The sequence below is a fragment of the Callithrix jacchus genome, chromosome 5, assembly GCF_049354715.1.
Source record: "Callithrix jacchus isolate 240 chromosome 5, calJac240_pri, whole genome shotgun sequence".
NCBI lineage: Eukaryota > Metazoa > Chordata > Mammalia > Primates > Cebidae > Callithrix > Callithrix jacchus.
Window position 1 is genome coordinate 85,699,620 of NC_133506.1, and position 24,078 is coordinate 85,723,697.

The 24,078-nt window shown below is 48.3% G+C and overlaps 1 protein-coding gene across 6 annotated transcripts in view; it reads right to left on the reverse strand.

Annotated features, from left to right (window-relative positions):
* Positions 1-7,270, reverse strand: part of MAP3K14 (mitogen-activated protein kinase kinase kinase 14) — a 53,959-nt gene extending 46,689 nt beyond the window's left edge. For 4 of the 6 annotated variants that reach the window (XM_054255922.2, XM_002748098.7, XM_078373333.1 and 1 more), the window contains exon 1: positions 7,056-7,160. The gene's annotated coding sequence lies outside the window, so the exon portion shown is untranslated. Of the gene's footprint in view, positions 1-7,055; positions 7,161-7,188 lie in introns of those variants that run through there. The other 2 variants (XM_078373334.1, XM_054255921.2) reach the window with 1 other exon arrangement.
* Between the last annotated feature and the right edge of the window lie 16,808 nt (positions 7,271-24,078).

Sequence of the window (24,078 nt, forward strand, 5' to 3'; positions counted from 1 at the left end):
GTCCACACTGTCCAATCACCTGGCAGGCTAGAGGGGAGGGAGTCACAGCTTGGTGACTATATTCTAACTGCACCCCCATAAACAGGTGTCCTGCAAACTGACTGCAGAGCCACTCCTGCCATCCCTTTTCCCAAATGCTGACCTAGAGATCCAATTACTTCTAATGGCTTGAGAAGATAACCTTTCTGAACTGGACAATACCCATGTGGGCTCAGATTTGCATATATTTGCATGTATCTAATACATGCTAGAGGCAGGTGGTACAGGACTCTACCCTTCACATTGATCTCTACAAAGCTATTCCTGCCTCTCCAGGCAGAGTATCTCCCAGTGGAGACTGTTGGGCAGGACTCAAGGAGCCTGGTTGGTCCAATTAACTCCCTTGGCTGAAGGACTCCATTTGCAATTTTAATTGGCAACCACACCCTCATTGGAGGCTGGCTAAGCCTCCTTTTCTTCCCAAGCCTCCTGGCTATCACTAGTATCGACCAGAAACACCTACTTTTTAATTCTGACCCAGTAGAAGTAAACATCAATGTCAGTAGAAGGTGGGTGGTGGATTTCGGCTACAATAATTCTTTGCACTTACAGGGGCCACCATCCAGATATGACATCATGTTTCGCTCACAAGGAAGAGCCTCTCACTGAGAAGAGCCAGGCAGATGGGCTAGGATAACACCCACGGTAGTTACTTTGGACTTTCTGGCCACCTGCATGCCCCTCCTGCACAGAGGAAAGGTGCAGCAGAGTTTCGTGCACCGTGGGTTTGGACCCCTGTAATCAATCATCGAAAGTTACTGAATACCCACTCTACCATGCTAGGTAAGATTCTGCTTGGCTTGGTAGGAAAGTGCTCTAAAGGTGTGGGCAAGCTTTGAGACTTCCTGGTAACCCTGCCCAGAATTGTATTTTCTTATCAACCTTGACCTCCTTCTGATTACATGAACCTTATGGTATAAGACAGCCTAAACAAATAGCTTTCTGTTTACTTTTTCTTAGACTCAGGGCAGCAGCTGCTATGGCTCCACCCTTCCCAGGCCTGGCAGAGCTTGCAGAAAGGCTGAGAGTGATAGGGCTGGGGTAGGAAATAAAGGGAGGAGCTAGTAAAAAAAAAAATCCTGCTTCAGGACTAGTTCCTTCATCCCCTGGCAGCAGAGCACAATGAAAAGAGTCTGGGTTTTACAGTTCAGGCTCTGCCATTAACTAGCTGAGTGGGCTTGGGCAACCCACTTGCCTTCCTTGGGCCACCATTTTCTCTTCTGCATTTTCTCATTGTAAAAAATGGGAACAATCATGTCCAGGCTGTAGTCCTAATAGCTCTTTCTGGACAGTGAGGTTAAAGTTACTTAGCAGTGCCAGCAGGAAGCGACTGCTGGTTGGTCCAGAGTGATGAGGTATGGGTACAGGAGCTCGGGGAGTGGTGGGGGGGGGGGTGCGGAGTCAGCCTACCACAGGGAACAAGATCATTTGCAAGAGAATAACCATTTCTCTGCTGCAGCCTCATTCAAGTCAAGCCCTCCTTGTAGGTCGTCCTGAACATTGTAGGTGTTCCCAAACGTAAGTGGCCAAGTTCAACACCAACTGCACTAGTCCAGAACAGTGTCTGAAGGAAATCTCTGCTTTAATGGACACCTGATAGTGGCTTTAGTGAAAAGAGGGCCAGGAGAAGCCGCAGTAACCACAGACTGGGAGTGGGGGGATGGGTCAGGTGTTCCCCTGCTGCTTCTTTCTGGGTCCAAATCCTGGTCCTAGAAGCATAGACAACTGAGGTGGTGGCAGGCTTGGAATTCCTGAAGCTTCTTGAAATCCAGGGTTTAATCTAGCCTTCCAATCACTGGAGCTCTGCAGAGCCTCCAACTCAGGTGGTTGAAAAGGAGGCAGGTGGAAAAGCATTCCCAAAAGGTCTTTCACACCAAATAGGGCTTGTGTCTCTCTGCTCTCTGCCAAGGGATTTCCCAGCTCCCCAGGGCCAAAGCTCCCCTCCTGCTTCTTTGCTGACTGTCACTGGAAGCAGGCCATTTTCTACCCTCAAGGTGGCTGGACTCAGGAGTCAGTGACACTGCTGATCTGAGCTCTGTGTCCCATCCACGATCTCCCCTCTGCTGTTAGTCTGCAGGCCCCAGAAGCCTCCTGTTGGCCTCCTGCCCCCTCCCTCTATAGCCGTGGGGCTGGGATGGGGGTGATCTTTGGCAGAGGGCTCCTTACCAAGGACTTTCTCTGCAACTGTGCTGGGGAATAAATCGCCTGTCACCTACACCCCTGCATGGGTGACTCACCTTCCAGGGAAAGTGCTCTGCTCACCTAAGCAAAACTGCTTGGAAAATGACTAAGGCATCTATCAAATGCAGTCTGTGGGGCCAACCAGTTATGGAGCAAGGTTCAGGCACACTCTGCCTCTCGCTTCCAGCCTGAAGTCAAGTGCAGAGCTGCCAGGCCAGGCCTGCTGGTTTCATTTTCATCTGAATTGAGCTCCACATGAGGCTTGACATCCGGTGGTCTATTTTTTCTAAAAACTAGCTTCACTTTAGAAATGACTCTTCGGCCATCAAGTCAGCTTCCCCAAGAGAAAACAAAATGTTATTTAAAGGGAACGGCAGCCTGATGAGAGCCTATATTTTTATTTTGTTTTAAAGGGGAAAAAAGCCTTTAAAATATAATATGAAACTGTTTTTTTCCCTTATGAGATAAAAAAAAAAATGTTTTTCTTTTGAGAGATGGGGTCTCGCTATGTTGCCTATAGCTACTTGACCTCCTGGGCTCAAGTGATCCTCCCACCTCAGCCTCTCAAGTAGCTGGGACTACAGAAACGTACACCACCACACCTGGCTTCTTGTGATATTTAAAGGGAAATCTCCAAGTCCCTGACTGCAGATTCTGGGCCCCCAGACATAGTCCTGGAGAGAAGCTGACAAATACATCTTTATAAGAGAGAAAGTGTGGCGAGCTGGGGATGCCATGTGGTAGTCGGAACCTCACCCTACAGAACCAAATGCTCCCTTCTCGTCTCCCAAAGAACAAGTCCTTGCCAACCTACACGCCACACAGTATTTTCCCTTTCCTCACCTCCAGGGTTAATGCAGGAACCTACTTGATCACATGTGGGATGCAGGAAGCCCCTAGACAGGCCCAGCTGTGTCTCCAGCTCAGAGGTGAAATTGTCAACTGGGCAGAGCTTGGACCTTGGTAGGCTCATTTGGAGTATGGCGAGGGCAGTATATAGTGCTAGGACAGGGAGAACTTGACAGCTGAAACTTTCAGACTGAAGAACTGTCCCCCTAAAGGGCCTACGAGAAAATGACTCTGGGCTGTCAGGCAGTCTGACCCTTCTTGACATCATCTTACAGAAAACAGGTTTAGTCACAATGCAGTAATTGGCAACTACTACTGCTATTACTCCTACTACCACCACCACCAATAACAACAGTTACAGCCGCTATGTTCTGTGCCGGACCCTGGGGTCAGCACTTTACATATATCCTCTCATTTTCTACTCAAAACAGCCCCATGAAGTACTTCTGATCCCATTCACAGAAGGAGGCACCTGATGATTACAGAAGTGAAGTGATTTGCCTGCGGGCACACAGGCAGACAGTGGCAGACCTTGACCTGACCCAGGTCTCTCTGACCTGACAGCCTCAGCCACCACATGTGACACAGAGACACCATGGACTTGCGCTGTTGCTCTGGACAAATCACGGGTTGTCTGCCTTCGTTTCTACATCTGGAAAATGGGCACAAGCATACTTGTCCAGGCAGCAGGCTATTCATCTTTTAGCCTTTCATTCATTAACAATCAATACCAATTAATAATTGATTGGTACAATAAATGAATAAAGCTGCTACCCTGGTTTTGTTATATTCAAAATTGGCATGTTTAGGGAAGAAAATCCTTATCGTTTCATGAACAAGTTAGTAATAAAAGCAGTGATCTAGATGTCAAGAAAAGGGGGTTTAGATTTTGAGCAATTCTGTCTATTTCTCCTTATGAGGCTTCACTTTTCCGACCTTTGTCCCTGCCTTTCTTCACATGAGTATCGGGTAAAAATACAAAGACTGGCCACAGAATTATTCTTGATGCCACATAATCTCAAGGTATTTCTATCAGGGAGCTGAAGGATTAAGAAATGTAGAAAAGCAGAAGGGAAGAGGCTCGTTTAAAGTAGAATACAAAGAGCACACTGGCCACTGAAGAAAAATGACTTTTTCCGAATTGTCATTCAGGCAGTCATAAGCTCAGAACGAAGGATCTTAGATTTCAATGTCCTGCTCAGCTCAACAGAAATGCTCTCCTACAATTTGCTCCACATCTGACCTTCCCCTTCTAGGCTACTGCTTTCAGCATTTCAGCCAGCATCACCGAGCAAAACCTTCATACATGCATCACTTTGAATGCTCACCCCAGCTGTTGCAGATGCACAGCCTCATTCTGTTCCCTTACTAGGGAATCCTGGTGTGTAGAGACCAGAGAGGCTGACATCCTTAGAGCTCCCTAAATCCACTGACATCAAATTGTCCCCTGCCCAACAATTTCACACTGGTGCCATCAACAGTGCCCATAATGCTCAGATGTTTCCAGTTTAACTGAAACACTAAAATGGGGCAAACAGGAAGCATCAGATACAACTGCGGTAGTGACTTATTAATCACGAAAGCAGAATTTTACTTGCATTTTAACCTTTTGCCAGGAAAAAAAAAAACAACCTTGAGATGATGGAAGCCATCAGTAGAAATACGCTGCCTATATGCATATCGGGCTGACATAGACTTTTTATTGAGGACTGACTTTGCTTTTAAGATTTCTGAACTTTCCCCCCAGAGAGGACATCTGTCAAACCAACCAATATGAATCTGTCAGCTCTTCATCGAGGCAGGCAGGCTTGTCAGGAAAGCCCATGTGCTGTCCATTGAGACAGGAAAAAAAATAGGAAGTTAAAAGTGCCTTCACAGGCCAAAGTGATACAACACTGTTGAGAGGGTGCCAGCAACGAAGAAAATAACCCTGGATAAAGCTTTCACTCTTTCACGTCTCCACAGATCTCTCACCAGACCCTAGCTAGGGATGAACTGTTATCACTCAACAAAAAAAATCACAACAGTTGCCTAGGGCTGGACAACCAATCAGCGCAAGCCATCTTCTCAGCAGTGAATGATATACCCATATTCCAGGCAGATAACAAAGGAGTCAGTGTTCGACAGGAGAACCAAAATGAGGAACCAAACCTTCATCTGTTGAGGCGAAACAGCCCAACCAGACATTTTTGTTTAATAGAGGGAGACTGATTTGGCAGGGTCTCTGTGGTGCCGCTCCCACAAACTCTTAACAGACAATACCAGTGGCAAAAACTCCCCTTCAGAACTGCTCCTCCTCATCAGAAAACACTCAGAAGATGACCCAAAGCTTGGCAGTGTCTTGCTGTCTGATTTCGCAAAGTGCTGGTACATATACCTGGATACTTATCTCTAAAATTAGAGTCAGAGACTACTACTTTTATTTTGAGATCTTCTGAGAAGTTCTCCACACCCTGCAAAATAAATGACGATGTCTGAAAGGGGTCTGAAAAATTCAGAGGTCTGCCATCACTCCAAAGGAACTGATTGACATCACTTAAAAAATACCAAGAGTAAATCCAAACACAACCAAAGCAAGGCAACCACTTTTGAAGTGTCCTCTCACTTTAAGAGCATAAAAACCACGCCGAAAACTTCTCCCTCCTATCTGCATCTGAATTCTATAATGTGCTCCTGATCTAGGATCCTGGGACTCATCCTCAGTCCCAGCTGTGAGGGATCAGGTAAGATATGTATCACCCCCCCCACCCCCCCCACCCCCCGCCATTCACACCTGCCTCAGGTGCCTCACCCATAAAACAGGACACTACAATCTATCTTACCACACAGCCATCCGAAGGAAAAAAAAACGGAGGTTACAGGTATGAGCGCCTCGCTGTTACAGGTATGAAGACACCAAGTAGAAATTACATCACTAATGTTAACATACTATCTCTTTCTAATCTTTCAGAACCACCATGTTTCTAGTCAAGGGCTTTTCAACATTTTACCTGGAATAAACTCGGCTGCTATTTTATATCGTGAACTCACTCTCGTCATTTAATTTCAAGTGCTTTTAAAGTCCTTAATTAAGTCATTGACGTTCATTGTCTCGAGTGATCAAAAGTAATTTGGCCGTTTACTTTGCTGATGTATGTACATTTTCACCAGTTATCCTCTCCCTCAGTCATACCTCCAGTCCACCCTTTAGGGCCGAAAGCAACTTTTTAACCTCAACTAGGAAGAAAACATTTTTTCTGAAGTTATCCAGCATTAAGTAGGCTCCTGGGCAGGTGGGAAACGGTACAAGTGGCCCCTGTCTGCTTGGTGCCCGGTGGCTGCAAGATGCCAGGGCCACGATGGGCTTCCAAGACGGGAATATATCTGAACCAACAGATAAAGTCCCGAGTTGGAGAGAGTTGGAGAGCCGAGAAGAACTACACAGGAGGACTGGGGTTAGGGGGCCGAGGGAGGATGCTGCGGGCGTCCCGCACTGCCCCGCTGCTTGCTGAGGACAGGCTCAGTCAGATCCTGCTCCCTGCCTTGGGGGTGTGTAACCTGAGAACCTCCCAGGAAAGGCCAGGAGGGTTTCACGCCAGGGCAGATGAGAGGACGCACTCCAGCATCAGATACGTCCTCCCCGCGCCAGGAGAGCCCCATCCTGGGAGGACACGGGCGCACACCAGGCGGCCCTGGCGGCACGGGGAGCTCGTCAAGGGGAAGAAGGGCGCCTCTGCGCGCGCTCGGGACCAGCGTGTGGCTGGCGGGAGTGCGCGGCCTGGAGCCCCGGGGCGAGCGCGGCGCCGGCAGCGCGTGCGATGGCGCGCCTGCGGACTGCCGCGAGTGGGTCGAACGGGGTACGTCGAGCTGCGCTGGCCAGGCAGCCTACCCCACTGCTCCGGGGCTAGGGGCCAGGCCGCAGCCTAGCCCAGGGCTGAGGGCAGATCCATCCCCGTCGCTCCCTGGGCTTCCCGCTACGGGTCCCAGGGTCCCGCCCCATCACCTACCGGCCGAGCGCCGATCTCCTCAACCAAACGAGTGTAACGCTCCGCTAGCCTGCGATCTCCCGCCGCCGGCAGCCGACCGCTGAGCTCCCGGCCCGCGATCGCCCCGCCCCGGCCCCGGGCTCCGCCCCCTCGCCTTCTAGGTCGCCGCTGGGGCCACGCCTCCCCCGACGGCTGAAACTTTGTCTCACTTCGCGCCTCCTTTCTTTGGTCGCACTGAGACCCGTGGCCCCGCCCACTTCCCCAAGCCAGCCAATGAGACGGCCTTTCCTGGTAAGCCCGTCTTCCTACTCTCTAGCAATGATTGGTTAACGAGGTCTGGTTTCCAGAAATGGGCACTATTTCCGGACGATGTTTGTAGAGGGGCGGCTGCTGGGCTGGCGGACTGACAGAAGGCGGAGGCGCCTCGGGTGTTGGTGGAACCACACATGCGCCCTCGGCTTCTGGCAGTCTTACCGGCTGCGTTCTTCTCGAGGTTACGGGAAGGAAGGGCGAGTGTGCGCATGCGTGGGCACTCCCAGCCTCTGACTTCGGTTACCTTGGAGACAGCGAGGCGCTCTCCCTCGTGGGTCGTGCGCATTCCGCTTCGTCTCTGCAGCCAGGCGGTGGCGGCTGAGGCGGGAGCTGGTAGGGGTAGAGACGTTTTTACTGAACTCTTACTGTGTGTCTGATGCTGTAGAGTTCCTGGAATGAGTAAAGAAGGTTACAGTGTCTGCCCTCGAGAAGCTTGGGGAGCCAAAGGCCTAGATGGGCCCTACCTGTGGGTTGTAACCCAGGTACAAAGAGAGCGTGTGGGTGCGTGGTACACCCCTTCCACCGCCGGAGAAGCAGCGTGGTACGAGCGCTGAGCAAAGCATCTGCTCGATGGGTTTGCGACCACAAAGGCGGCAAGAGGCTGAGAGCTTAATGTATGCAAAGAAAGGACCTGGAGTTCGGAATATGCATCGAGGTGTCAACAGTGCTTCTTTCTGAATGGGGGTGGGAGATGGGGAGTAGGGAAGGTATGGAAATTTTTTCTAACTTTTGCTCATCTGTATTACCTAGTATTTCCACACTGAGCTTGTATTTTATTTGTAATAAATTCCAGGCCGGGCGTGGTGGCTCAGTCCTCCCAGCGCTTTGGGGGGCCAAGGCAGGAGGATCTCTTGAGGCCAGGAGTTGGAGAACAGCCTGGGCAATATAGCAGAGATCACATCTATGCAAAAAATAAAAGAATAAGCGGGTCATGGTCGTTCGCACCTGCAGCCCCAGCCAGAGAGGAGGCCGAAGCCAGAGGATTGCTTGAGCCCAAGAGTTTGAGGCTACAGTGAGCCATGATCGTGCCATTGCACTCCAGCCTGGGTAACAGAGTGAGGAAGTCTTTAAAATAAATCAAAACTTAAATTTTTTTGTTTGCAAAATAAAAGATGTGCTCCTATCCTGGGCATCCCACTTCTATCAAGGGTCTGTGGCAGGTGTGGTTAGTGGCTCTAGTCCAGTGATAGGCAGGCCCCATCTAAAGCCATCTGGAAAAGGAACACCCCATCTCTGAAAGTGTTTGTGCAAAGACCACCATCTGCTTGGGACTGTTTTACAGACAGTCCAAAGCTGAAAGCTGTTTTCTGGATCTGCCTAATAAAATGGTCTTCCCTATCCCCCCAGCCATCTCTGCTGGGGGGATAGGGAAGACCATTTTATTAGGCAGTGGTCAAAAACTCACAACCTGAGGCCCTCATCCTCTCACCCAGGCCAGAAATATGCTTTGTTTGGCTGGCCCAATATTTTTTTTTAATTTGAATTTGAACGCCTTAGAGCAGAGCCTGTGTTTCCTTACAGCTCCCCCGCCCCTCTGTTCTTTACCCAACCATCTAACCTTATGTCACCTGTCTGGCCCGTGGAGCATTTGAGGCTGCTTCAGAGCCAAGCAGTCTCTGGTTCCCACCCTGGCTCTGCCACTGACCAGCTGGGAGATGGCAGGCAAGAAAGAAGCTGGACTGGGGGCCCCCAAATGTCTTTCCACCCCCTAGGATTTTGCATTTCAGTGACTCAGGAGAGGTGGAGCTTGGCCAGAGGTACAGGTTGTTATCGGCAATCTTGGATGCCCTTATTGTCTCTCCCACCACCTGTTTGCCTCTGGGCACAGCACTTCTCAGGAAAGACGTGGGCATACCTCCAAAGCCTGCAGACGCTCCCTGACTTGCCTTTGCCTTCTCTCTTTCACCATTCCTTTAAAACACCCAGTGCCTCTGTACTTTGCCCAGATTCTCTTAAACACCTCTGATCCTGGGTCCCCTGCACACCTCCACCTACCCCATAAAGATGATCTGCCTTTAAATCCATCCACAAACATTAATGTGTATTAATTGGAGAGAGTGAACTGTGTTGGCCCTAAACTGCAACTCTGGAGAAGGAATGTCACATCAGGTTGCAGGGGAGGATCAAACCACTGCACACTGGTAAGGAAGATATTTGGGATAAGCAAGGCCTCTGAGTTTTAGATACTTTTCTGAGGTCTTCCCAAGCCCCACTGTGAGTGGGTGAGGTGGAAACCATACACCCACCTAGGGTGAGCAGTGTGGTGTCTCTGAGTCTTGAAATGCTTGAACCTCCTGGAAGGAGAGCTTCGGGACAAAATTATTCCCTCTCAGCCTAAGGTTGTGCCTTTCCCAAGACAACCTGGAAGAGCTTCTGGCCCAGAGTTACTTGTGCAGTCTCAGCTCTGCTTTAAATACAAGGAATTGACATTTGCAGGATGACTCACACCTGGAGCAGTGAACTAGGCTCTCAGTAATCAAGGGTTTTCACATCCCATCCATTTCAGGTCTGGAAATAGAAGCGTGAGACTGTGCTATTCCAAAAGAATCGCAGCTTGTTTTCTGAGAGCTTACAAAAAGTAAGCAGACAGACTTAGAGTACTTCATGTGTATAACCTCACTGAATGTTCCCTCTAGGCCGGGGTTTCTCAACCTGGCCCTATAGACATTTGGGGTTGGATAATTCATTGTTGGGGGAGGGGGCTTGTGTTAGTCCATTTTCATGCTGCTGATAAAGACATACCTGAGACTGGGTAATTTATAAAGGAAAGAGGTTTAATGGAGTCACAGTTCTACGTGGCTGGGGAAGCCTCACAACCATGGCAGAAGGCAAAAGACACGACTTACGTGACAACCGACAAGAGAGAATGATGAGAGCCAAGTGAAAGGGGAAACCCCTCTTAAAAACATCAGATTTCACGACACTTATGCACTACCAGAATAGTATGGGAGAAACTGCCCCTGTGATTCAATGATCTCCCACTGGGTCCCTCCCACAACACACGGGAATTATGGGAGGTACAAGATGAGTTTTTTTTCCTTCTTTTTTGAGACAGACTCTCCCTCGGTCATTCAGGCTGGAGAGTGCAGTGGCATGATCTCAGCTCACTGCAGCCTCCTCCTCCTGGGTTCAAGTGATTCTCTTGCCTCAACCTCCTGAGTAGCTGGACCTATAGGTGTGTGTCACCACTCCCAGCTAATTTTTATATTTTTAGTAGAGACAGGGTTTCACTATGTTGGCCAGGCAGGTCTTGAACTCCTGATCTCAAGTGATCCACCTGCCTTGACCTCCCAAAGTGCTGGGATTATAGGCGTGAGCCATTGTGCCTGGTGTCAAGATGAGATTTCGGTGGGGCCACAGCCAAACAGTATCATTGGAAGATGTTTAAAAGCTTTCCTGGCCTCTGTCTACTAGATACCCATAGCACTTGCCCACCCACCCAATGTGATAATAAATGTCTCTGAACATTGCTAGATGTCACACCAAGAAGCAAAATTGTCCCCAGTTGAGAACTCCTACAGTCTAACCCCATAGAGTAGGTAGTATTACTGTCCCATTTCACTGATGAGCAAACTGAAGCTCAGACAGATGTAACTTGCCCAGCATCACTTTGCTGTAACAGGAGACCCAGGATTCAAACCAGGTCTGACTCCAGAACCCCTGCCCTCCTGAATGGTGGACTCTGCAGAGAGACTTCAGGCTTATAGCGTGCCAGCTGCCCCACAGTTCTGTAGGAGAGTGATGAAGAGTGAGTAAATCAGTGAGAGAAAACTATCCTTGGATTGTTTTCCTCTTCTGTTTCCTTGGAAGGAAGGAAATTATATTCTGGTTTTTATTGCCTTAGTCAGCAAGGTTTATGGTGTTGAGCCATGTCCAGCGAGAAAGTGGCTGATGAATCATCTGAATGTCTCTATATCTCAGGCCCCAAATTACTATGAGATTCTGAAGTTACGCTTGAGAATTCAGATGTGAGGCTGAGATAAGAGATGACTGGGGACTGTGGGTGGGGGAGATGTCCCTGGAGGAGAGCAGTTTTTCTTTTCCCCTTCAGGACTGCCTGAAGTTGCAGCCACAGTGCCGTTGCTGCCCTCCCAGCTTGGACCTGTGCCATTGCTGCTGTCAGCCCAGAGGTCTGTGGAGGGGTCAGGGAGGCAGAGAGGAAATGGATGCAGGAAGAAGTGTGATCCATTCTCTCTTCCTGTTCTGTGATCAGTGATCTCATATTGGTGGCTTGAAATTGGAGATGCTAGGAGTATTTACACCATGGAAGTTGGCAAACAGTATAAATCAGGGCTACTCATCCCCCGAATTTGTTGTTGTGGTTTTGTTTTTTTTTTTTTTGAGGCGGAGTCTGGCTCTGTTGCCCAGGCTGAAGTGCAGTGGCGTGATCTCGGCTCACTGCAACCTCCACCTCCCCGGTTCAAGTTATTCTCCTGCCTCAGCTTGTCGGTAGCTGGGACTATAGGCACACGCCACCATGCCCAGCTACATTTTTTTATTTTTAATAGAGACAGGGTTTCACCACGTTGGCCAGGTTGGTCTCCATCTCTTGACCTCGTGATCTGCCCACCTCAGCCTCCCAAAGTGCTGGGATTACAGGCGTGAGCCGTGGTACCCGGCCTCAAGTTGGTTGTTAAACACCTCCTGGCATACCACTGCGTGCTGGTTCTGGCCTCTGCTTGCTGCCCACCAATCCCACCCCACACGGAGAGATGGCAGGGGGCACCATGAACCACAGAGCTGTTGGAGAAGAGGAGGGGCCATGGCGATGTGGCTGATGGAGAGAGGAGTGCCAATATCAGCAAAGAATGAAGGTGAGGGCTGGTGGGGGTCTCTGGAGGATACTGGGCAAAGATGACCTTACGAGGCTGCAGTGAGCCAAGATGGTGCCACTGCACTCCAGCCTGGGTGACAGATCGAGACTCCGTATCAAAAAATAAAAAACAAAAAAAGAACCTGCTGTGGCTCCTTGTTGAGCACTTCAGAAACCTGTTTCATCTTAGTGTCTAACCTTACTGCCCCACTGTTGCCTCCAAATATGATCCATGTTCAGCTTCAGCCCCATGGTAGAAGTATGAAAGATATAAACATGAAAAAAGGCATCTCTGCCCTACAGGAGTATGCAGTCTCCCAGGGTGGATAAGCCATGCATACTAACAGCTAATAGAATTGGTTTAAAATCATATTTTAGCTGGGCGCGGTGGGTCATGCCTATAATCCCAGTACTTGTGGGCAGCCGAGGTGGACGGATCACTTGAGGTCAGGGGTTCGAGGCCAGCCTGGCCAACATGGTGAATCTCCATTTCTACTAAAATACAAAATTTGCTGGGTGTGTTGGTGTGTGCTTGAAATCCCGGCTGCTCAGGAGGCTGAGGCAGGAGAATTGCTTGAACCTGGGAGGCAGAGGTTTCAGTGAGCCAAGATTACACCACTACACTCCAGCCTGGGTGACAGAGCAAGACTCCATCTCAAAAAATAAAATAAAATGATAAAATAAAATAATATCTTTTGCTCAGAAGGGGTTATCCAATCTCTCTTTATGATCAGAACCCAGATTTTATTCATAGCAGTGACCTGCAGTGTGAAATGCTTCCCCATCTCTCTTACAGCTAGGATGGTTATTTGATGTAATTCTGGTCAGTGAGATGTACATGGAAGTCTCTGGATGGAGCTTCTGGGAAAGCTGGGGGGCTGACCCAGCTGGCACAAGTCCTTTTGTCTGTTGCCCTTGGCCTTATCCCCTTTCTGCGATCTGGAATGCGCGCCCAGTACTTGGAGGTGTAGCTGCCAGCATTTGAACATACAAATGCAAGCTTCATTCTCTGATGGCAGAGCAGAAAGCTAGACTCTTGAGTCCCCAGTAGCCTCATGGAACTGTCATGCAGCTGGGGACTGCCAAACTTCAGCTTCTGGCATGTGATGAAGCTACTGCAGCTGGGTTTCTGTGACATGCAATACTAACTGGTACAGTAAGATTTGTACAATTTAGCCAACTTGAGAATTCCCAACAGCAAAAAGTAGCCTCAGGATGAAATTAGACTGCAGCAAAAGCCTTAAATGTAATAAGCTTATGCTCATTAGGGATTGTGTAACACATGGAGACAGTAGAGAAAGACAGGGCTGTAGCGTACATGAGTGGAGTGAGCTACTCCTGTTTTCTGAGAAAGGGAATCTCACCTGGGAGAGCTGTGGAAGGAGATGTGACTTCATGGGCTGGAGAGGATGCCGGAAATTTCTGTCAAGAACTACGTGACTCCTTGTGCGAATGGGCTGATCAGGACCAAGATAGATATCACCCAATTCAGATAAAGGATGCTCAGATTGGGTAGAGGGAAAACCCAGGGTTAAGATGCAGAGATTAGAACAGATGTCTGTCTCTAGAGACAAGAGTGCTTTCACACAATCCGTGCCATCTGGACAGAGCTTTCCTATAAATCAGTTTCCCACAGGGAGGCACGTGATTCCCTAGGGGCGCAGCAGATGACGTGTGGTGGTCAACAGCCCTAAGAAACATTGGATTTTGTGCTGAGCTAGTTATTCTTAATTCTTCTTTAGTTTTGTCTATTTCTTTTTTTTTTTTTCTGAAATGGAGTTTCACTCTTGTTACCCAGGCTGGAGTGTAATGGCGTAATCTCAGCTCACTGCAACCTCCGCCTCCTGGGTTCAAGCAATTCTCCTGCCTCAGCCTCCCGAGCAGCTGGGACTACAGGCACAAGCCACCATGCCCAACTAATTTTTGTATTTTTAGTAGAGATGGGGTTTCACCTTGTTGACCAGGATGGTCTTGATCTCTTGACCTCGTGATCCACCCGCCTCGGCCTCCCAAAGTGCTGGGATTATAGAGGCGTGAGCCACCGTACCTGGCCAGGTTTGTCTATTTCTTTAGCTGGGCGTGGTGGCATGTGCCTGTTATCCCAGCTTCTTGGGAGGCTGAGGCAGGAGAATTACTTGAACCAGGGAGTCGGAGGTTGCAGTGAGCCAAGATTGTGCCATTGCATTCCAGCCTGGCAACAGAGCGAGACTCCACCTCAAAATGAATAAGTAAATATAAAATAAATAAATAAATAGATTTGTATGTTTCTTGAATAATTGATACATGCACTTTGTGCAAATTCCAAAAGAGCATGATGCTTCTCCCACCTCTGGCCCCAGGCTTTTTTTTTTTCATTTTTGAGATGGAGTCTTGCTCTGTCACCCAGGCTGGAATGCAGTGGCATGATCTCAGCTCATTGCAACCTCCGCCTCCCAGATTCAACTGATTCTCCTGCCTCAGCCTCCTGAGTAGTTGGGAGCACAGGTGCATGTCACCATGCTCAGTTAACTTTTGTATTTTTAGTAGAGACAGGGTTTCACCATGTTGGCCAGGTTGGTCTCGAACTCCTGATTTCAGGTGATCCTCCCACAGCATCCCAGAGTGCTGGGATTACAAACGTGAGCCACTGTGCCCATCCCCCAGGCTCTTTTGAAGCAGCCATTCTCCCGCCATCCAAGTACTCACCAGGCCCGACCCTGCTTAGCTTCCGAGATCAGATGAGATTGGTAGTGTGGCCATAGACAAAGCAACCATTCTTAGTTGCTCCTTTTGTATTTTTCCAGATATACTTCAGCGTGTACAAACAATACATTCATATAGCCTCTTTCTAAAAAGTTAATGGAAGCATACTATCCACACTGCCCTGTACCTTGCTTATCTCACGTATCAGTGAGTTCCACATTGTACATGTAGAACTTCCTCCTTCTTTTATAAAGACTCATACTACTCTACTGCATGACTGTTATATAATTTACCCACTTCACTGTTGGATAGACTTGTTTCCAACCATCATAAGAATTGTTGCAATAAATATCCTTATACATATTTCATTTTGCATATTAGTTAATCCATGTATTCAACAAATAATTTTTGAGCACCTACTATGCACCAGGCCAGGTCTAGGCACCAGAGGCAGAGCAGTGAACACAGTAGTTGGAGTCCTGGCATCATGGAACTGCCATTCTGTAGTGGAGAAGACCCATAGGATTAATTCCTAGAAGTGGGTCACACTTTCAATTCTTCTAATTAAGTCAACTAGAAAGTCTCACTTTGGTGCCAATATGTCTTGTTTTTTCTTTTTTAAGACAGAGTATCTCTCTGTTGGCCAGGCTGAAGTGCAGTGGTACTATCCTGGCTCACTACAACCTCTGCCTCCTAGGTTCAAGCGATTCTCCTGCCTCCGCCTCCTGAGTAGCTGGGACTACAGGTGCATGCACCACCAGACCCAGCTAGTTTTTGTATTTTTAGTTGAGATAAGGTTTCACCATGTTGACAAGGCTGATCTTAAACTCCTGACCACAAGTGATTCACCCCCCTCAGCCTCCCAAAGTGTTGGGATTACCAGACATGAACCCTGGGCCCGGCTGGCTGCCATTACGTCTTTATATCTCTCTCTAACACTGCTAATTTCTTTAAGACAGAAAATACTGGCCTTAGGTTTAGATAGGCCACAGAGCCTAGCTAGAATTGAATAACAATGTTTGCTTGTTACTAGATTTAGTTTTATATAGCAAATGATATTAACTTTCCATTTATAGCCAAAATAGGAAGGTTCCCTTTAAAATACAAAGGTTGCTTTCAAAATAATTTTTAAAACTTATTATTTTTTTGAGACAAGATCTCATTCTGTCACCCAGGATGGAGTGCAGTGGCACCATCATGGCTCACTGCAGCCTCAACCTCCTGGGCTCAAGCAATCCTCCCACCTCAGCTTCCAGAGTAGCTGGGACTACAGGCATACGCCACCATGCCTGGCTAATTTTGTTTATTTTTTTGTAGGGCCAGGGTCTCATTATGTTGCCCAGGCTGGTCTCCAACAACTGGACTCAAGCAATCCTCCCACCTCAGCATCTCAAAGTGCTGGGATTATAGGTGTGAACCACTGTACCCAGCCTCAAAATAATTTAAGTGAAAAAACAAAACAATACAACAAGTCAGTACAGAGAAGAATGTTAAGTAGTGTCAGAGAGATATAAAGACGTATTGGCATCCAATGTAATAACATCAGTGGAATTCAGAGGTGGAAAAAACCCACAAAGGTGATAGTCAAATGAGTGAGCTTATGAAATCATCAAATTAAACAAAGCAAGGAGAAAAGGTTAGGCTCGTTATATTGTATTTGATGTTTATTTTTGCATCCTCATTCATCTTTGATGTCGAAATGTTCTCACCTCCATAGTTCTTCCTATTATTGTTTACCATTTATTTGGTGATTCTTATGCTTAGATTTCCTGGAGCTCCTGGTCATGAAAATTTTGCTTTGTTTTGTTTTACTGAACTGTCACCAATTTGCATTCTCTTAGAAGATCTCTTTCATTTTGAATCCCCCAAATGCCCTACCCTACCCCAAATGCCCCAGGAGTATCTCCATTTCCCTCCAGGACCTTTGTCATTGCTGGCTCTGGGGGGAGTTGGAGATACTCCTGCTGGGGACCTTGAAGTAACACCCTTCATAATCTGGCTGAGGCTTGCCCAGGAATTCTCTAAAAATATAATATGATGAAACAACCAAGCCCACATAGGCCTTCGAGGAGATCTCAAAGCTGAAACCTTCTGAGCAGGGCCCACAACCACCAGTGGGCCTGTAATTACCCACAGCTTGTTAGCTAAAGACACAAACAATTAGTTTGGTGGTTGGAAAGGTAAACAAGAGGCATTTCACAGACGTGGACTTTAGGTCAAGTAGGTGGTAGTAGTCTCTAGCCGTGGTTGTTGGCTTTCTCTGGGGCATAGGTTGGAGAGTGGGTGGCGCCTCTGGGCCCTGGGCAGAGTACCTTTGAGGTGGGAGGTTAAGAGGGACCAGAGCTGAATAGAGAGGAAGTGGGTGGGAGCCAGCAGGGCTCCAAGGTAACTGAAGGAGCACCTGGGAATCTGGAAAATAAGGGACAACAAAAAGTGAGGCCACCCACCAGAGGGTAAGTCCTCAAGCTTTGAAATCTACTGGAGATTTACAGCTCTGAATTAATGGACTAAGGACTTACCATGTACCAGGCACTGACTTAAACATTTTTGTAAGTACCAACTCAGTGGTTCTTTTTTGGCTTGTTCATAAAACTTTTTGAGGACTTCAAAGAGCTTCTGTTTATATAGATGATATCCAGTGGTGTGATGGTACATGTTTAATGATTGGTTCTCTGCTGAAAAGTCCTAATTTGTAGCATTTACCAATTTCTATGATGTAAATACTTCCACCATGACCAATTTTTTTTTTGAGATGGAGTTCTGTTGTCCAGGCTGGAGTGCAGTGGCAGGATGTAAGCTCACTGCAACCTCCACCTCCCAGGTTCAAGCAATTCTCCTGCTTCAGCCTCACAAGTAGCTGGAACTACAGGCATGCACCACCATGCCCAGCTAATTTTTGTTGGTTTGTTGTTGTATTTTTAGTAGAGACGGGGTTTTGCCATGAAGGTCAGGCCCTCAGGTGATCCCCCCACGTTGGCCTCTCAAAGTGCTGGGATTACAGGCATGAGCCACTGCACCCAGCCCATCATGGCCGATTTCAAGATACCAACCTAACACCACTGAACGTGAAATGGGAAGAAATATATACAGTCAACTTCCCCAAGCCAGTGCAAGCAGACTTCAGTGCACCACTGGAATTTATATTTATGGTATTGGAAATTAAAATTGAGATTTAAAAAAAAATACCTTCACAAAACGATTACATATGCATATAAACATTCTTTTCAAAAATAACTATTTTGCAAAATAAAAAATTAGTGAAGACAGTAACATTGTTTTATATTTTGCAATATAAAAATATAAAATTTTGCAATATAAAGATATAAAACAATGGCTTATTGGAAGACAGCTGCATTCATGGATCTGCATTCAGTCGGTTGTGATGTCATATATCATGTGGTCTTTGGAAAACTCCACAAAAGAGCACTAAAGGTAAATAATGTCTTAGCATTACAATGGAAATAGTTTTGACCTCATGGACCCCATGAAAGAATCCTGCGGACTTTCAGGGGGTCCCAGGACCACACTTTGAGAGAACAGCTGTACGAATGCATTTAGTTTTCCCACAGAGCCCTGTGAGGCAGGTTTCTTATATCCCCATTTTGCAGATGGGGAAATTGAAGTACAGATTACTTTTTTTTTGTTTTTGAGACGGAGTTTTGCTCTTGTTACCCAGGCTGGAGTGCAATGGCGCGATCTTGGCTCACCGCAACCTCCGCCTCCTGGGTTCAGGCAATTCTCCTGCCTCAGCCTCCTGAGTAACTGGGATTACAGGCATGCGCCACCATGCCCAGCTAATTTTTGTATTTATAGTAGAGACGGGGTTTCACCATGTTGACCAGGATGGTCTCGATCTCCTGACCTCGTGATCCACCCACCTTGGCCTCCCAAAGTGCTGGGATTACAGGCTTGAGCCGCTGCGCCTGGCCAGAATACTTACCCAAGGACACTAAGCTAGAAAATGGCAAAGTCAGCCAGACATGGTGTGTCACACCTGTAATCCCAACACTTTGGGAGGCCAACGTGGGAAGATTACTTGAGCCCAGAAATTCAAGACCAGCCTGTGCAATAGAGTGAGACCTTGTTTCTACAAAAAAATTTAAAATAAATAAAAAAAGAAAATGGTGGCTGGGCATGATAGCTCGCGCATGTAATCCCAGCACTGTGGGAGGCTGAGATATGTGGATCCCTTGAGGCCAGGAGTTCAATACCAGCCTGGCCAACATAGTGAAACCTCATCTCTACTAATAATACAAAAATTAGGAGGGTGTGGTGGCGCACACCTGTAATCATAGCTACTCGGGAGGCTGAGGCAAGAGAATTACTTGAGCCCAGGAGGCGGAGGTTACAGTGAGCTGAGATCGTGCTACTGTACTCCAGCCTGGGTAACAAGAGTGAAATCCATCTCAAAAAAAAAAGAAAAGAAATGAAAACGGCAAAGTCAAGATTCCAACCCAGTCAGTTTATACAGATGACTATAAGTTGGTGACTATCACTTACTAGATGTGTGATCTTGGGACAACCTCTCGGAGCCTGATGTACTGTCATTTGACCAACCCATCGTCATCCCCTAGGTTAGGTGGGACTCGACTTTCTCTCTCGTACTCAGCTCTTGCTGATGGGCCTCATCTGTGTTCCCTTACCACCTTCTCTTTTTCTCTGCTAATGTGGCGCTGTATCCCACGCCATGTGGTGCTATTTAATTGTCTCCATCAGGCGGCATGCTCTACCCCATGAGGACAGACACCACAGCTACCTTGATTACATTTGTGCCATCGGTGTCTGCAGCCGGTCTTCAAAAGTTTGCTGGAGAAATAGGTGAAGAAATAAATGGATAGACAATTTGCAAGAAGGCAGGACACAGTCCATCGTACCCAGAGCTCTTCTCTGTAGCTCCAGGGAGAAGGAGGAAAGTGGAAAGGCGATAAAGTGATCCTGCCCCAACACTGCACTTAACATCCACTTGCCCAAGCCTGTGTGTCATCCCAATTACAGGACAAATCACAGACTAAGGAAAGCCTCCTCCTAAATTCTCCGAAGAGATCACCCCCCTCTTGCCTGGAGTCTCTTCCACCTGATGTTTCCATTACTTGGCACTCAGACACATGAGTTAGCAGCCCCTCCAGGCATTCCTTTATTCTTCTAGAAACTTCTGCATCCCCTGTGCTGCTGGAGATCCATGTCAATGGACATATAGCACTGCCTCATTCCTTGCAAAGACTGCATACTACCCCACTGTATAACTGCTATGTAATTTACAGGTGGGGGCTCTCAGTTCTTCTCTTCATATCCTGGGCTATGTGATGAATTACCGGCACCCACCCCCACCCACCTATAAAAAGTTAAACCTTTTTATGTCATCACCTACAGAAAGAGTCCAGGGATAAAAGAGTGGCCCACACCTCTTGGGGCCAAATTAATGACTACATTATGGAGGCTGGGGACTGTGGCAGGTGGGAGCAGCTAGATAGAGGCTCTCCCCAGGGCCTCACAGCTTCCTCTTTTGCTATCTATACGGTCCTTTCCAGCAGTGACCTTCTAGGAGTCTCAGAAACCCCAAGAAGGGAGAAGTGTAATTGTGGGGGAGGGAGGGAGCAGTGCAGAGACAACCAGCCAGGGTTCTGCCTAGAAGGTCAGGGGGTTGAGCTCTGGCACCAGAGACCTTTAAGAAGCAAAAAGGAACTGAGAGAGCAGCCAGGAGTCTGCTCAGCCTGGAGTTCCTGGAATTCTGCTTTGTGGGTGAATTTCCTGTGGCAGCTAAGGCCCCTTCTGACTAACAGGAGATGAGAATGGGAGGTGAGGAGGGCAGGTGGAGAGGTGGCTGGGCCTGCCAGCTCTCCTGGGCACTGCCAGCTCCCCAGACTGTCTCCAGATTTCCTCCAGGAGCTGAGCTGGGTTTCCTGGGAATCTCACCCACTTGGATGAGTGGCTGCCTGCCTGCTGTGCAGAGGCTGGAGAGGCTGGGCAAATCTACAAGTCAGGTTCTCTTCCCACCCAGGATCAAGCTGTCGGCCCACCTGGTCTTGAGTAGGCAACAAAACCAAGGCCATGATCTCTAGCAAGCCAGCTCTAAAACATGAACTTTACTGAAGAGGGAACAGTCAGCCCCGCAGCCATTTTTATTAATATGATTAGGTGGTTGCCACCTTGGAAGGCACTGTGAGCCTGGCCTGGGCTGCAGGACTGATGGATTTCAGTAGGAGGGAGGAGAAGGGATGAGAAGCAGGAGGCGGGAGCCAGGGGACACCAGCAGGGGTAGGATTCTTACGGACTTGGGGTTGGAACCACTTCCGAGGTTGCGGACACATCCAGGGATCTCATTTGCCCCTCCACCCACCGTTAGTGCAGGTGAAATTTGCTAAAATAAAAATCAAGAGTAGCCTTGGCATACTACCGACTTCTCACACTATGCCCTTCTCGTTCGCACATGTACCTCCCCTTCTAACCTGTGAACTCCTGGAGGATGGAGGCCTGGGTCAGACTCACCTCTGGACACCAGTGTCCTGCAATGGGCATGGCACATGGGAAGGCCTCAATGGGTATTACATGAACAAGTGAAGGAGCCCAGTGGAGCCCTCCTCGAGTGCCAGGCCCACCCAAGGGGAGCTACAAGCAAGGGCAGGTGATAGGGGTGGAGGTGTGGATGCATTTGTCTGGCTGCTGCTTTCTGTGTGTTCACAGCTCAAAGCTTCTTCCTCCTCCTTCTCCTCCTCCTCCTCCTCCTCCTCCTGCTCCTCCTCCTTCTCCTCTCCCTGGAGCTGCCCTGGTCTCTAAATGCTTAGATAAGATGGTTTATTCATCTATCCAACAAATGTTTATTGGGCACATGCTGCGACAGGCCCTGGGCTCTGCGTGATTGGGAATGAGACCTACACATTTCCTGCCTCCCCCAGCTCCCAGCAGTGTCATCAAACAAGTAATTACAGTGAATAGTGACAAACACTGTGACTTGGTAGGCCTCATAGAGCTAGGGTGATGGTATAAATATTATCCTAACTGGGACCATCTTTTGCGGGTAAAAGTGATGGCTGCTGGTTCAGTTCCCCAGGAAGTAGATTCTGAAATGGAGATTAGTATGCATAAAGTTGATTTGGGGGCCTTGAGAATCAACACCTGTGAAAAGGAAGGGATCAAAGCAAGACTGAGGAGAGGGAGATGTTGGATGTGATGGAGTTGCAACGAGGGCCTCCGCCAACCTCACAGGGCACTCTCAGCTGAGATGGCTGAGACAGCCCTTCAGCTTCATCTCCAGTTGGAGTGAGGAGGCCTGGCCTTCACACCATGATGTCAGTGAGTCATTGGATACTGGCTACCTCTGGAAGGAGGTGTGGCCTGGGTGAGGCTGTTTTCAGTTAACAGCTGGAGGTGTCTTGCCATTGCCAATAGCCAAGGATTTGGGTGGCACTTCCCAGCATCTGCCACAGAAGCGCTGTTGATAATTATGTCCAGATAATAGGCGTTTACTGGGGCTGGCCCAGGTACCCACAGCAAGAGCACCTGGCTGGGAGTTTCAGATGGAATCATGCACAAATGTGGGGGTGCAGAAAGCTCCCAGCAAGAGGAACAAGCCCAGGGCTTGCTCAACCTGCAACCTCTTCATGGCTATCTCTTCTCCTTTCTCTTACCTGTTTCCTTTGCTTTTGTTATTGACAGGTTCCTCACTATGTTGCCCAGGCTGGAGTGCAGTGGTGCCATCATCGCTCACTGCAGCCTCAAACCCCTGAGTTCAAGGGATCCTCCCACCTCAGCCTCCTGAGTAGCTGGGATTACAGGTGTGCATTACCATGCCCAGCTAATTTTTTAATTTTTTGTAGAGGTGGGGTCTCGCTATGTTGCCCAGGTTGGGCTCAAGTGGTCTTCCTGCCATGGTCTCCCAAAGTGCTGGGATTGTAGACGTGCGCCACCATGCCTGGCTCCTTTGCTGTATAGAACCAGTCCTGGCTATCACATGCATTGTATCCCCTGCTTCATATGCATTCTGTCACCCATCTTCCATGGCGACGTAGGTGTAATTATTATTCTTACTCCCTACATCCAAACTGTCAGGCATTCCTTTCACTGTTACTTCCAAAACAGGGCCCCCACCCTTCCCTTTCTCCATCTTCAACACCTCCAGCTTGGTGCAAACCACCACCATCTCTCTCCTCACTGCTGACATTGTTTTGATTTTGAACCCAGCTAGCCAACAGCATGGATCTGCTGAGAAGGCAGATGACAGCAGTAAAACAACAAGGGAAACAGAACACAGCCAGATGCCCAGGTAGAGCACGTACACTGAGAAAACTCCAGGGAAGCCAAAAGCGTGGTATCGGAATCGAGAAATGAGCACATGAACTGAAAGTTCGAAATAGTCCCTCTTCAGAACAAAATTGAGAGCAGGAGAGCACAGTGGTTAGCAGCACAGTCTCTAGGCCAGAACGCTTGGGTTTCTGTAACCTTAGGCCAGCTTCTTGGTGTCTCTATGCCTCAGTTTCCTTGTCTGTAAAACAGGGGTGATGATAACATGAACTATCTTAAGGGGTTTTAGGAGAAGTAACCAGTCACCATGGGTAAGGCATTTAGAGCAGTGCTCTACCAGGCTTAGCTGCTGGTATTACCCTGGAAGCTACCATCTTGGTCCACATTCAGTGTGGCCAATGCAGCTGTTGGCATTCCTTGTCAACACCTTACCTTCATGTGGAGTCATTTATTCATTCAACAAATATTTCTTGAGCACCTACTCACGTATCAGGCACTGAACTCTTGTTTTATTTTCCTATATCCCAAAAGTCCTTGAGCTTAAGGGCAGGCTGACCTAGGCTTGCTTTCTGCTGGACAAGGGAGGCTCCATCCCCCACCATTTCTTGTTCATGCTCAAGGTCATCCAGATGAGAAGCCAGCTTCTATGTGGCTCAGCTGCCTATTGCTCTCACTTTCAGATCTCTGGCTGCTGGGTTGAAGTCCTTGGGCTGAGAGTCAGCATGAGAATGACACCTAGGCCCTCCTTTCAGACCCCAGAGGCCTCAGCAGGAAAGGAGGCTGAGCGATTTTCTTGGGCCCTTTGCAGGGCGGGGCCCTGCCTGCTCTAGTGGATCCTCCCTTGGCCATGGCCTTGTGTACTCCTGGCCTGAGCCTCCTTTTACTGGGTGGCAGCTCTCCCTCTCAGGAAAAGAGCCTGGAAGGAATGAGGGAGGAGTTCACAGGAGAGGGAAGAGGGCAGAGGCAAGCGGAAGAAAAAAGTGAGGCCAAGTTAGGCAA